Raw genomic sequence first — 14,687 nt, 5'->3', positions numbered from 1 at the left:
CCGCGCGTCCCAAAGTGTCCGAAACCCTCCCTCCTCCCGTTCTCGAGGAAAAATTCCACTCGATCCGAGGGATCGATTTGGAAAAAGTTCGAAAAATTCACAGCGCAATTGGATATTTTTTTCGTTTGCCGGGGGAACCGCGTCAACCGCGGGGAGAATGCCGCAACGCGGCGGCAAACTTGTACGCGTCCACAGTCTTTGATTTTAATGAAAATTTAAGATGGGTCTCTCCCTCTCTCCCTCTCTCCCTCTCTCTCTCTCCTCCCATTCTCCGGATCGGCCGCGTACTCCGGCCGCTCCTGCGCCAGATCAACGGATATATGGCCTATAGGAAAGTTGTATTCGCGGATGAACAAGCGAACGGACAAACGAACGGGCAAATGCACGCGCGTGTACGTATCGGGGGATTTTCAGCTGCAAAATTTATAGCACCTACCTACTCCAGAGAGTACGGGCGGGCCAGGCTGGAACGAAGGGGTGGAGGATATAGATTACGTACGGCTCAACTATGGAGCAGTATTTTCCTCTGGCTCACGCCCGAGCGAGCGAGCGAGCGAGCGCCACGCCGATGCGACGCAACGCCGAGAGCTGGTAGCAAAGAATGGGCGGAGGCGGGAGAGGGGAGGAAAAGCCAAAGAACAGACTTTGTATTCCCTGTTGCGACACTTATCTCCTTACGTACTCGCATTTTCCTGCCTCGAGCTTTTCCCTCCCGCCATTTCCTCCCTTTCGGCTTCTCAACCGTGCCTATTCACTCCCCTCCCCGCGAATGGACCACCGAGCCAACGTCTTTCCCCATCGACGGCCATCTTTTAACGCCGCTCGATCGTGCGATTTATATATCTCGCCCGGTTTCAATACGAATCGTTTCGATTAACGGGGTCAAAAAATCATCGATTCGTACGTTTCTTTCTTCCTCTTCCTTTCCTTTGCTCCTTCTCCCCCTTCCATTTCGTTCCAACTCGGCCTCGACTCGGCCGATTCGCGGGAAACGAATCGCACAACTTCGGGAGAAACTCGCGGAAAAAGTTTCCCTCGCACGATACGTGCAAAAGCCGGGAAGAGAAATATCTTTCCACGCGCCTCGTTGACACTTGCCGCCACGGCGTTGCGGAACGCGTGAGGGAGAAAAAGAGGGGGAGGAGAGGGAAAAACAAAGCACCTTTATCCGTTGCCTCGCTGTATATCTCGCGTCTTATATCTCGCGTCGCATGCAAAGCGGGATCGGAAACGAATTTCTTCTTCTTAAAAAGTCCGATACGAGGGTTGCCCGTCCTGCCTTTTCTCTCCGCTATTTTTTTCCTTTTTTGCAAGGGTGACGAAACAATCGGCCGGTCGATCGGTCGAACGGGCGGATTGAACAGACGGGAATCGTTCCGATCGGGCGAAGGGCGGATGATCCGGGCGTGGATGGCTGCGTTTCGCGCTTTGATTCCTCGATGATCCCCCTCCCGGCTTCTCGCTTATATCGGTAAACGTTCCGCGACGAGCGTATCGCTGATTATTCAACGAAACGTGCCCGAATAGTTGTGTTTCGAGGGTATAATCGTGACCGCAACGGTAATAAAACGCAACCCGTTTACCGACTATGGAAATTTACCGATGCCCGATTACGGTGGCGGAAGGCGGTAAACAACTGGAAATTCCTCTTCTATCCACCTGCACGGCGGTGCACGGAACCTACTCGACGGCGAGTCGAGTCGAGTGGGAGAGGGGGGAGGAGGGCCGGTTTAACTTTTGCGATGCGAACGCGCCAATTTTCGACCCCTTCGCCGGGATCCGGGATCGGGGATCGATCTCCAAAACAGATTTTCTCGCGATATGGGATCGAGAGAGCGATTCGGGAAGCGACGAGACGTAAAAAAAGGGGGGGAAAAGGAAAAAAGGGAAAAAAAAGAGGGGGAAAAAATATAACGTTTTTCATTCTCGATCGATTCGTATCCACGTTGCGGTTAACGGTCCGGCCTGCGCCGCTACAAATTCCATCGGCATTTCGTTTTGTTCAAATAAATCAAACTTTTCGCGAACAGGACAGTTACGCGCGTCACGCGTGACGATCCACATATGATGGTGAAATACGAGACGCGTGCTTGATCGATTTCGAACATCCGAATGATTTTATTTCCCCCCGAACGCGGGTGATTAACGACGGTGTCGAAATTCGTTCGTATCCTCCCCAAAACGACGAAGCGACGCGATTTCACGCGCCTCCATCGTCCACCATCTACTTTTATTTATATATATATATATACATCAGCTTTTATTGCCGCTTACCCAACTTGGGGGATGGACGCCCGATCTTTTTCTCCCTCTCCTCTCCAATTCTTTCTCTCCGTTTCTTCGCGCGAAAACTTCCCCCTCCAACTCTCCCCTCCCCTCGGTGTTGTTCCCGCAAGGCAAGGCACGAGTTGACGCAAAAAAGAACGGACAGACTTTCCGCTTCTGTCATCTATTTCGCAAACGAGCCAGTTCACGGGGGAATTTCTTGCCTTTGGACCGAGCTCTATATATATATATATACTATATGTATATATATATATATATAGTATATATATATATAGTGTGTATATATATATATAAAACGTACAACCGTATTTTCGCGGCCAAGAGGAAAGAAGAAACGCGCGCCAACACCGCGTATTCGTTTCGTTCGCGAAAAAACTACTAGAAAATATCGAAACTCGGCGACGGAAACTCGGCGAAATCCAGGGTATAAACGCGTTTCCACCGCAATATCCACGGGACTCCCCCTCTCTCTCTCTCTCTCTCTCTCGTCTATCACTCGTGGAAAGGTAAAGGTAAAGGGGGTCGCGACGCCTGCGGGCAAAACCGTAAGAACCGCGTGGAACACAGGGATGTCGAAGGGGAAGGAATGGACGACGACGGTATTTTCTACGACCACGTTCCTTCCAGATATTCTTTCGCCGTCCCTCCGTCGCCGATCCACGCGCTTTTCCCTCTCGCGCGTATCGTCTATCCTGAGTACCCATTCGTTCCCGAAACGGAAGAGGGGAGACAAAAAAGGTAGGGAGATATATTCGGCGATCGGCCTCGGGCGATGATCGAATCCGTCTCCTGGATTATTCGAAATTTGCCGGATGGAGGAGGGAATCGAAAAATATCGGGTTAAAAAGGCGCGATACGGTCAGACAGGGGGGAGTGAAGAAAATAGAAGAGAGGAAAAAAGAAGAGAATGGGTCCGATTCGCGGAGTAAATTGGTGGAACGGCCGTAGTCGAAGGACCGTAATTTGCTCTCGTTGCTTTTTCGCCTTTCGCTCAACATCCCTCCCCCTCTCCCGTACGTACGTAGTCACCGTGCGTGCGAAGAATAAATACGCTTTTTCTCCTTCTCTTTCCTTTTTTTGTCTCTCTTCTTTTTTCCCCTCTTTTTCTTTTTAAGACGACCGTCTTGCTTACGGTCGGTGGTGGCCGATGGTGAGCGTAGTTTGCCGAGCCCTCGAGAAATACCGGGTCGCAATTTCGCGTAACGAAAAACAAATAGCGACCATCCATCGAGCCCGCCGACATAGGTGGAGGAAGGCGCATAGGAGAAGAACGCGCGAGATAAAAGGGTAAGATGGACGAACGAGCTGAGAGAGAGAGATAGGAGGGATATTCGCGCCACTGGACATCCATGGACTTTTTCGCGCCTCCTTCCTCCAAATTCGTTTCGTGAAATAAAGAGAGCGACGTCTCGAAATTCGACGTAGCGTTCCGTCTCTTCCTCTCTCTCTCTCTCTCTCTCCTCGCGTTGTGGTCGATGCTATATCGACGACTGGCAAAGTTTCGCATCGCGGTGGAACGATGGCGTATCGGGGGAAGGGAACGTTTTGGAAGGGAACGCGATATCCTTCGGGTTCGGTTTGCCACGGTTCCGTTTCGTTTACGGAACGTTTTCCGTAAATATTTGAAAATCGTCTTTCTCCTCGAAGCAACTCCCAGGTAGTTGGCTCACGCTCGTTCGGGAAACAATCGGTTTTTCCCTCGAATTTTAAAATCGTAATGCCCTTCGCGCGCCCCCCTTCTTCGCTCGCGCTTCCATAAACGCGATACTTTCAACCTATATCCGCCCCTCCCGATCCGCCCCGTTCAAATATTAACGGTCGAAGCCGCAGGGACCGACTTTCCCTCCCCGTCAAAAATTTAAAAAACCCATACTTTTCCTTTATTCTACCCCCCTCCCCCCATGCGTCGACCGAGCGAGCGATCCATTCTCTCCCCAAAATTAAACGACTCCTCTCTCTCTCTCTCTACTTTCTTCCAGCCCCTTCTTCAACTCTTCTTCAGGATACATCGAATCGATATCGATTACTCGTAAGTGGGATATATCGAAGATATCGATCGCGCGTACCTTTGTCCACGCTTAAGCTCGAAACGCAAGGATTCGAGAAGCGGAGGATTATGGAGAGGAGAGAGAGAGAGAGAGAGGAGGGGACGGTCGATCGGGTCGTGACAGTCGGTCGCGCGTTCGCATTCTCATCGCGGAAGAATTTCAATCGCGAAATAGGGATAGGGAAGCGCGACGTGAAACGCGGCGAAATCGTTGAAAATCCTGGTCGGAGAACCATCGTCGAGTGCCCTGGCAGATTGCCATTGTCGCCGGTACAATTCAATCGCAAAGTTAGCTAGCTCCCTGTAGAAATCACATAATGTGCGGTTACCCAACCACTCCTCTGTTCCTCCCTCCCGCCCTCCTCTACGCCCGTGCTTTTCACCCTGTTCCCTCCTCCTACCCGCCCCGCCCTAACGTCTCTCGCCTCTCCCTCTCCCCTAATATCCCCCGTCCTCCTCTTTTCCGCCCGGTCGTCGTCCCGCGGGAGCCAACAAATCAAAAACACCCCCAAAGAACCGCCCCGACTGCGAGTTGTCGAGTCGCGAGTCACTCGCCGAGTCACCTAAAACTCGAGAAACTCGAGGTAAATTAAAATGCATGGTAGCAGAGGGTAGAGGGGAATTGTACGCGCGCGGGGAAAGGTCCTTCGATCTCGAAATCGAGTCGATGCACGCTCGATAAAACATCTTAATTATCTGCGTGCGACCGGTTACACCAGTTATTCCGCCGACGTGAAATATGCGAGGCGAAGGTGAAGGGGATGGGCATTGAAGCATAGTTTGGAAAGCGCTCGACTCGTCCCGATTACGAATTTCCGTGGAAACGAAGTAGAAGTACACGACGACAGAAGGAGAGACGATTTCTCGATTCCTTCTTCTATTCTTTTCGTCCGATCGTAATCGCGTGTCACGTAGACGGGAAGAAGGGGGGGAGAAAAGAGAAGAGGAAGAGGAGGAGAGAAGAGGAAAAGAAGGAGAGAGACGTGGTATCGTCCAATTAGAAGCGGCAAACGTTGGTAGAAAGAGGGTTGGCAGGGGGGAGGGGGCAAGGGGCGAGCTTTGAGCCGTGTAGTTTGTAGGTCGTAGCGGTGAGTAGAGGTACGTACCGTTTGACTGAAGCAGGTGTTTAATTTAGCGGTACTTGGTAACACGCGTTGTAGGCTGTAAGCCTAAGGCAGATGGAGAGATGGAGGAGGAGGAGGAAGAGAAGGAGGAGGAGGAGGGTCAGAGGTTGGTAAAGCTCGCGAAAGGTGAAGGGCGGGCGAAGAGAGATAGGGTGAAAACGGCAGGCGGAAGGAGGAGGGGGACGGAAGAGAGAGCCGAGAGAAGAGGAGAAAGAGCGAAGAGAGAAAGGAGGGGAAAGTGAGAGAGTGCTCTTGGCTTTAGCGTGCAGGGTCTGCCTACTCATGGTAATTAAATGCCAGGCAATTTACAGGGCATGCATTTGCCGAAGGCTGGGCCACGCTACCGTGCGAGTTGCTCCTTATGCTCGGCGAAGCCGCACGCTCGTTTGCTCGCTCGCTCGCTTGTTCGTTCGTTCGTTCGTTCGGTTCTAAATCGATGGAAACGGCAGCCAAATGTTTTGCGAGGCTCGGTTGCTTCGAGTGACCCCTGCTCGACTGCCCACCTTTCGCGCTCCCTCCTTCTCCTATCTCTTCCCACATCCATCCATATATCCGTCCATCCATCCATCCATCCATCCCTCCATCCATCCATCCATCCATCCATCCATCCATCCACCTATCCAACCATCCATCCATTCGTCCATCCATCCTGCTGGAAGCCGGCTTACCGTCCACAAACTATCCCGCTTGTTTCCTTACTACGATTAATCCGGGCCAATTTACGTCGGCAAGTAGACCGATCGTCCACCCGTGCGAAATCGCATCGCGTCCACGCGCTTTTCGTTCCAACCTATTTTTTTCCCCCTCGCCCTCCCTCGATCGAGTAAATCGCCGGACAAAGGACAGGGAGAAAGGGAGAAAGGGAGAAAGGGAGAGGCGTTGAATCGTTTTAATCGAACAGAGAGAGAGAGAGGGAGGGAGGGAGGGAGGAACGATCATAGTTTTCGACTCGATGCGACGACACGTTCGTAACTTTCCCTATCTCGGAGAGCTTTTATCGCACGAACTCGACGACGGAGCTTTTTGCTACTCCCCTCCTTGTCACTTGTTGATGTCGCGGAGTCGAGGAGTTCCGGCGAAGGCCGGAACACGGTCGACGACTACCAACCACCCTCACGGCCGAGCATCGAGCGGCATACAACCCCCAACGCCTCGTCCCTCCTGCGGGATAAGGAGAAAATTTTAGTTGCACGGCAGAGCCAACTTTCGATCTGTGCGAACCGTTTCTCGTCCAAGTTTACTCTTCTCCACTTTTTCCCCTCTTCCTTTTTTCCTTTCTTTCTTCCTTTTTTTTCTTTCTCTCTCTTTTTCTCCTTACACCGAGTCTCCATCGGATAACTTCTCGAATCGTCTGTTGCGGGGCGTCCTCACACCCACCCTTCGATCTCGTCACGTTCCCTATCTACGAATTCATGTTCGAAATTTAGTTGGATTTCGGTTTCTCGGTTGGAGGACGCAAAAATAGCGGGGGAATCGATTAAAAAGAATCTATTTCCGCGCGATCCACCCATCCATCCATCCATCCATCCATCCACCAAGGATCATCCACCGATGTACACCGTCGGAACCGCGGCGCAGTCGTTAAAATAAAGGTTATCGATTCCTCCTCCTACGACTCTCGCCCCCTAGCCGATTAAAATGGATTGGCGCCGCGACGGGACGATTATGCCCGTGACGAATCAAACTTACCTCGCGTATCCCCCCTTCCCTCCTTTCGATTAATTTTTCGAAACGCGAACGAACGATTGGGCAAAAATTCGATTCGAATCGAAATCGTAGCCGAGACGGTGGAAAAGAAGATAGAGGAAGAGGGGGAGAGAGGGAGAGAGAGAGAGGAGGCCGGTTTGGTTTGCAGGGGCACGTCGTTGTCGTGGTTCAACGTCATTACCGGAGCTCGCCGAGGCGTAGTATATTCCGTATAGCTTGGAAGTAACGCGTAACAACGTCACTGTTTACCGTCTTTCGGTTGTACGCGCTGTTACCCGAGTACGTCGTTTCTCCAAGATCCTCCGGTTATCGATTCCGTTCGCTCGCTTCCCGTGCACGATCTCCCCCTCCCCCCTCTTCCTCTCAGCTTGAATTTTAATCGCCGATGCGACCGGCAAGATTACGGGGGAGGGGGGATCCCGATGGACGATCCCCGGGACAAATTACGAAATTCCAACAACAATCTCGGGATAAACCGAGAGGGAAAAGGGAATTAAGTTTCTCTCGATTATTTCTTTTTCTTTTTTTCTTTTTTTTTTTTGTTCGTCTATCTCCGTTCCCAGGGAGAGGGACGTTGTCGATCCTCGTTGCAAACTCGTATCCAACGTATTCCCGCGAAATCTCCTACCCGAAATCGTAACTGCGTTTCGCGCGATGAATATTTTACGGCGTTGCATTTGATTCGCCGTTGGAAACGCGACCGACCGACCGACCTTGCTGGCTGGCTGCTACTTTTCGCCGAATTTTCGAACATTTTTTTCCGGGTAGCGGAGCTTTTTCGGGGAGAGTGGAGAGAAAAAGAAGAAGTTTCGCATAATGGTTAATTTTCCACACCAAGTTTCCACACACGCTCGTCTCGTTAACCGAGGACGCGTTAACCGATATCGCGGCGCCGACTCCCCGCTTTTTGTTTCGCCTCGTTGAAATCGCCCAACCGATTCGAGCCGGTCCGTTTCTACGACGATTCTCTCGCTTCGCCCCCTCCCCTTTTTTTAAATACGCTCGCGTCGCGACGGGGGACGATCCTTGAGCGTTGGCTGAAAAGTTTCGGACAATACGCTCGCCTCGCTCTCTCTCCCGCGATATCGAATGAAAATAGCGGAAATGGACGCGACGCGAATCCAGCTTTCGAACACGTCCCGATCGACTCCCGTAAATACCACAATGGGGCAGACAGATAGAACTTTCCTGCCGAAAAAATTACGATTTAAACACGGGACAGGACGCGATTAGAGGAAGGAAGGAAGGAAGGAAAAAAGAGATAGCGAAGCTTTACGAGTTTCCGATCACGTTTTACCAACGATTCAATTGACGCGCGACACGCTCGGACTACTCGAATCTTGGGTTTCGGCGCAGTGGTGGAAACTCTTAGTGGAAAAGCCGCGCGAAACGACCAGCCGATATACCCTTTGCTTCGCCACCCCATCACCCTCCCTCCTCCCCGCAGCATGTACGTGTTACCGCGTGCAAAGCTGACCCAAAACATTCCCGTTTCATATGTCGGACGGGACGTAAGAAATTACAACGATTCGTTCTTCCCCACGTATCGCGGTTTCGCAAGGGATGCGTGCGAGCGAGCGAACAAGCTTTCGAGCTTTCGTTGCGCCTTATCGATTCTCGAGGCGGCCACCCTTGCACACGATGCACACGCGTGTGCACGAGGTTAGCCTGCCCCTCACGACTGGATTCTCTCTTTCCCCCTCTCTCTCTTTCTTTCGCTCGACTTTAAGAGATCTCGCGAAATACGTGGCCTGGGTCGAGGATGGAGAAGAGGGAAGAAGAAACGAAGGTTGTTACCGCGGCGGAAGAGACCTCGATCCATCATACGGGGAGAAAGGACGGAAATCGATCGATCTCGAGACGATGTGGAAACGCGAGGCGAAAGCCACGACTCGGTGGATCCGATTGTGCGACAAGTGTGAGAAGCGACGCGGTTCTCCCGATCTGCACGCGACAGGTCGAGGTCGAGGGAGAGTTTTCAAAGTTCCATAAATGACGCGTACGTCGTAATTTCCATCCAGGGTGAGCTTGGATAGGGGCTAGGCGGGACGGATCGATGGGATCGCGTCTTCGCGTGTCTAACCGCAACTTTGCAACCTCTGCCTACAAGGACGACCATTTCTCCCTTTCCCTCCTCGACTTCCGCGCAAATTCCCGATTAATAATTCCTCGTGGGGAAAAATATCGAGGAGGGGGTAACACTCTCTCTCTCTCTCTCTCTGTCTCCGTCTCGTTGTTGCTCTCGAAGCTATCGCGCGCGAATGCAGGATCCTTTCGCGAGGCGGTTGGTAATTTGCCGCGCGGCGAGTCGGCAATGATTAAGCTTTCGCTCTACGGTAATTACGCGAAGCACGGAAACACGGCGAGATGTATACAACGCAACGCGCATTCACCCGCGGCCACAATTCCCTCGCTCTCGCCCTCTCTCTCTCTTTCTCCTCTTTCCTTTCCACGCTCGCTTTTCCCCACGCTCGTCGGCTCCAAGTTAATAATAATTGCGTAGACAAAAAACTCTTGCAAACGCAACAGCGGGAAACCGAGATGAACGACGTAGGGAGGAGAGGGGGGGAGAGAGAGGAGTAAATTCGAAGCAGGTAGGAAGGAGGGATGGAGGACGGCGTTAGGAAGAAGAGGGGCGACCTATAAATATTAAATAGGCGGAGAAACGAGGCTCATCTGCTCGCCAAACGTACGGAATTCCGCAAATTGTATTATTTTCCCTTCCTTTTTTTTTTTCCAAGTATCCCGGAAATATTTTTTCGAAGCATCTCGATGCGGGAGGAAAACGAGAGAAGAGCAGCGCGTGAGAAGAATAGGGCGGGAATGAAAGTGTATTAAAGGTCGAGCGGGGAGGGAGGGGAATGGGAGAAAGGAGTGATAAGAAATGAACTTTCGCGGTGATATCTTTGTTCTCGGCTTAACCCCATATATATATATATATATAGCAAAAGTAGGAAAACATTGTAACCATTTTCCTCTCACACCTGTTCGCGTATAAGATCGCGATCTTACGAAATTACGCGGGACAACTTGGAGAGTTGGCACGTAAGTAAGTGAACCGTGAAAGGACGTGAACGGTTTCGTTCTCGTCCTCGTCCTCGTCCTCGTTTTCGATGGGAAAGAGGATCGAGGGAGAAAAGCGGATCGGCGCTGCGATCTACGAATCCTACGATTATCGAAGCTCGGCTTTTAAACTTCGATTCCGGCTCGAACGATACGCCCCGATCCTTTCCTACCCGTTATCCGAAATACGCGCATCAAAATACGACGAGTCTCTCCTCCCCGTGCACGCGTTTCACGGATACCTATCCATCGATCTATTTGCATAATAGATAATAGAACGAGAGAGGAAGGAGGGAGGAGAGAAAGGCGTCTGGCCTGGTGTCGTTGGATAACTCAACTGTATGACACACCGGTGGAACTGCGAGTTATAAAACTGCGAGTTAAGTCTCGAGCCGCGATCTCGGGGGAGTATCTATCTCGGAATAAAGTCTCGAAAAGGGAGGGATAAACGGGAGGGCGTCGGCTCTATTACCGAGGCAAACTCTTCCCGGCCTCTTTCTTCCCGTCTTTGTCGTCTCGCGCTCGTCTCTCGGCCGCGACGCGTCACGTATCTTTAATGCGCGTCGAATCGATCGATCGATCCGGTCAATTTCGAAACGGCAGCAAGAGAAAGAGAGAGAAGAAAAAGAAAAGAGAACAAGTTTTAAGCGAGACGACTCGCTTATCGATCATCGTGATTTATATTCGTATATTTATATTTTTATCGCCTTCTAAATATCTCTACAGAAGGTAGAACGGAACACTCACGAAATAATCAATATAGGAGCCGAGTCCCGTTGTATTATGTATAACGCCTTATAAATGAAACAACGAATGGTGAATATTCCTTCGATAAGATCCATGGAAATATTTAAAACCGGTATCCGCCTCTGTCATCGTTCTCTAATCGTTATTTCCACCTGCCGTACGATCGGCCTATCCTATCGCGCAGTTTTCCAGCCCCGTGGATTAATAGTAGGAGCAGGAGAGGAGCGGGGGGAAGGAATCGCTCGATTTAGCTTTATCGTCCACTGTACCAGGACTAGTGCCGGCGATGATGCTCAACTCCAGGCGGAAAGTCGGCGAACGATGATTCGAATTATCGATAACTGATACGGGATGCGTACGGGGAGGGGGGAAGTCGACGGGACGGAAAAAACGGGGCGTTGAATCGTCGCAAAGGACATCGGATAACGGCGAATAAGGTTATCGGATGAGGCTGGTTCGAATTGTACACGCTCGGCAGCAAGCCGGATGGTTCGCGGGTACGCGACGCCCTCTCCCCCTCCTCCTCCCCCCACGTTACGTTAGGTAGGATAGCACCTAATGTAATCACGATAATGGCCGTGCCGGGTCAACCAAGAGCTCTACGCCATCGCTCTCGGCATCCCAGACATTCCTGTATCATCGTGTGATCTGGACATGAAAGGGGAAGAGGAATGGGAATGGAGAGGAAGAGAATAGCGATAGAAGGGGGGAGAGGGTGGGCGGCGATACTCTCGTGGAATCCCGATTACTAACGGGCGCTAACGGGCTCCCGAACAATCGTCCTTCGTCGATGCATCATCGTTCATTCGACAGGATTGCGGGCTCCTCTTTCGAGATCGCTAGGGGAGGAGAAAAAAAAAAAAGAATAGTAAAGAAAATAATAATTCTGCTGTATATACCGCTGTATATATTCACCGATCATTCCTTCGAAACGTCGTAAGAGGATGAAAAAAAAGGGAGGGAAAGAGAAAAATTATCGTATTCGAAACGAATCCTTTTTTTTTCCATTGCCACCAGGTAAACGAGGCAATTGTCGTCGAAACTTTGGCGTCGCGACGGTAAAAGGGAAATTTGGCGGATGGTTTTACTGTGCCCTCTCTCTCTCTCTCCTCCCCCCTCCCTCCCTCCTTTTTTACGGTATACCGCTCTTTCCTTTTTTTTTTTTATTTTTTTTCTTTTTTTTACGGCGACCCATATTTGACGGACAATCGAATAAAAAGTTTTCCAGCTGTTGAAACGGGGGTGCTCTTTTATGCAAACAAACCGAAATCGAGTCTTTCTGCCGCGACGAAATAACCGAAAAAATAAAAGGTCGATGGAATCGCAACCGTTCCCAATATATTCGCGGCCCTAACATTTGGAGGCGGAAGAAAACGCGGCCGTCGGCCGGTCGGCAACGGTCGGAGAGGAGAGATAAGCAAGCTGTGGTGAAGAAGGTGTGCGCGCAACAGCAGGTGTGAGCAAAACGAGAAACGAGCCCGTTAAGCGAATTAACGTTCTCCGTGGTCCTCGAACAACTTCTATCCGGTGTGCACTATCCGACTTGGTGGACGATCCCGAGCCATTCGTTTCATCCATCCAAACTTTTCCCTTTACCGCGTCGCGATTCTCTCTCTCTCTCCCTCCCCTTTGATCTTTTTTGGGTGCAGAGATTTCGACGATTCGCTCCCCCCTCTATACCAGAATTGCGGAGACGCGTCGCGTTAATTCCACACCAACCCCCTTTTTCCCGAAAATCCTCGAATATCTCCGAACGAACGTACGTACACGCATCGTTCGAAAGATAATCTTTAATCCCCCTGGCTGGCAAGTTGGCGATTATCTCTCGTCCCTTTTTCTTTCGAGGCCGCATTATTCAAGCTCGTCAGCCAAGTTCCTCGGATAATTAGGTTCCCGAGGGTGCGGGAATCTTTGCAAAGTACGACAGCATACGCTAGCATACGTTGGAACACGCTGTTTTCGTAGCAACTTGTCGCGCGAACAATGGAAACTGAAATTCGTGCCCGAAACTGGGAATCTTGCGTTTGCACGGATCGCCGTTAGAAGCGGTTACGTCTCGTTCCTGAATCTGAAACGAGGGGAAAAAGAAAGAAAGAAAGAAAGAAAGAAAGAAAGAAAGAAAGAAAGAAAGAAAGAAAGGCAGTGGAGGGGAGGGGGGAAGGAAAGATAAAGGAAAAGAGTAAAAGTCGGATAAAGAGGAATAGGGAGTAATTTGCGAGTCGCAGGCCGAATGCGAATGGCAATGCAACGGACAATTCCATTTGTCGCGATGAGAAAATCAAGAGGCGTGAAAGCAACGGTATACAAATCGGTATATATGCATATTTCGCCTTTGATGGTTAGGTTTATTTGCATATTCGGCGAGCTATCGACCACTTCTAAATCGATATATTCAAACGCATCTGACACGCGTCGAGTAACCGGAGGAAAATAACGGGTGCGGGCCACGCACGGTAATCCGACGAAACGTACGAATCTCTCGTTACGCTATACGAATCGGTCGCGATTACGTATGGCGAAGCGAAGGTTATCGGTTGGTGTTTCGCTACCTTAATTGCGTGCAGCGTCAGCGGATAATTGATGAAGTAACGCGATTACCCCTATGGTCTGATAATTCTGCGGATTGTTAGGAAACCGAGCATGGTGCAACGTTGATAATCGATCGCGCGTACAATCTGTTCGTTCCACCGCACGTGGCAGCGACGGAATAACGAAGCTATTTGTTAAGCTATCGAAATTGTTCCCTTGTCCTTTCGTAACCACATTTGCGGCCCCCATTCTCTCGGTTGCCCAACGAATTTTCCTTCCTAACGGGAAAGAAAAGAGGAAAGACAAAAGTAACGGGAGAGGGGGAGGGAGGAAAATGCTTTTTCCTTCTCTTAGCCTCCCCTTTTATTATCCTTTTCAACCCTCTATGCTTTTCCTCTCGAGTTTCCTCTCGTTCCTGGCAAACTTTGCGACAAAGCGAATAAATCCAAATACAAAGGAATTCTATTCAACGCGAATTAACCCGCATCTTTTTTCGATAAACCGACCAACCCTGTTAACAAGACGTGTATGACAACTCACCTCTAAAAAACGAATCAACGAGCACGAGAGGGGAAGAGCGCGTGTATTTTAAATCGGATAAAACACAACCCTTTTTCATCTTCTTTTACGACTAATTTAAGTTGCGAGAAAAGCGACTATAAAAATTGCACAGGATAATCGACTTACGATCGATCTTTCGACGCGAAAAACCGCGGACCGTCACCTGTGGAGCCATCTTTTGACCAGAAGCCGCGATTGTTTCGAGCTGCGAGAACGTAGACCGACCGATGCGAACACGAACGAAAAGGAAGAAACGTGCAAGATCGGTGAGAAACCACTTTTGAAAGTGGAGAACTTCGATTTTAGTCGACGCGAATCGAGAGATAAAATATCGTTCACTTCTTTGGATAGATTCGAAATTTTTCACGATTAAAAACTAAATTTATTTCTATGAACGATTGCTTTACTATCATCGCTTCGTCCTATTTCCAAAGACTGACAACGAAGAAAGGAAATAATTGATCGTAACGACGAATTTAAATTGAAATTATCGTTAATTCTCGAGTTTAACGTGTCTCGACCGTACAAGTCAACGCTGATTGAACGATATATTTTCACGCGCACCTTTCACGCGAACAAGGTAGTTTTCGCCGTTACCGACTCGAGATAACTCAAAAATATTC

This window comes from Apis cerana, linkage group LG14 (genome assembly GCF_029169275.1).
Source record: "Apis cerana isolate GH-2021 linkage group LG14, AcerK_1.0, whole genome shotgun sequence".
In the NCBI taxonomy this organism is placed as follows: domain Eukaryota; kingdom Metazoa; phylum Arthropoda; class Insecta; order Hymenoptera; family Apidae; genus Apis; species Apis cerana.
The sequence above is the reverse complement of the archived record's forward strand: the minus strand, read 5'-3'. Positions refer to the sequence as shown.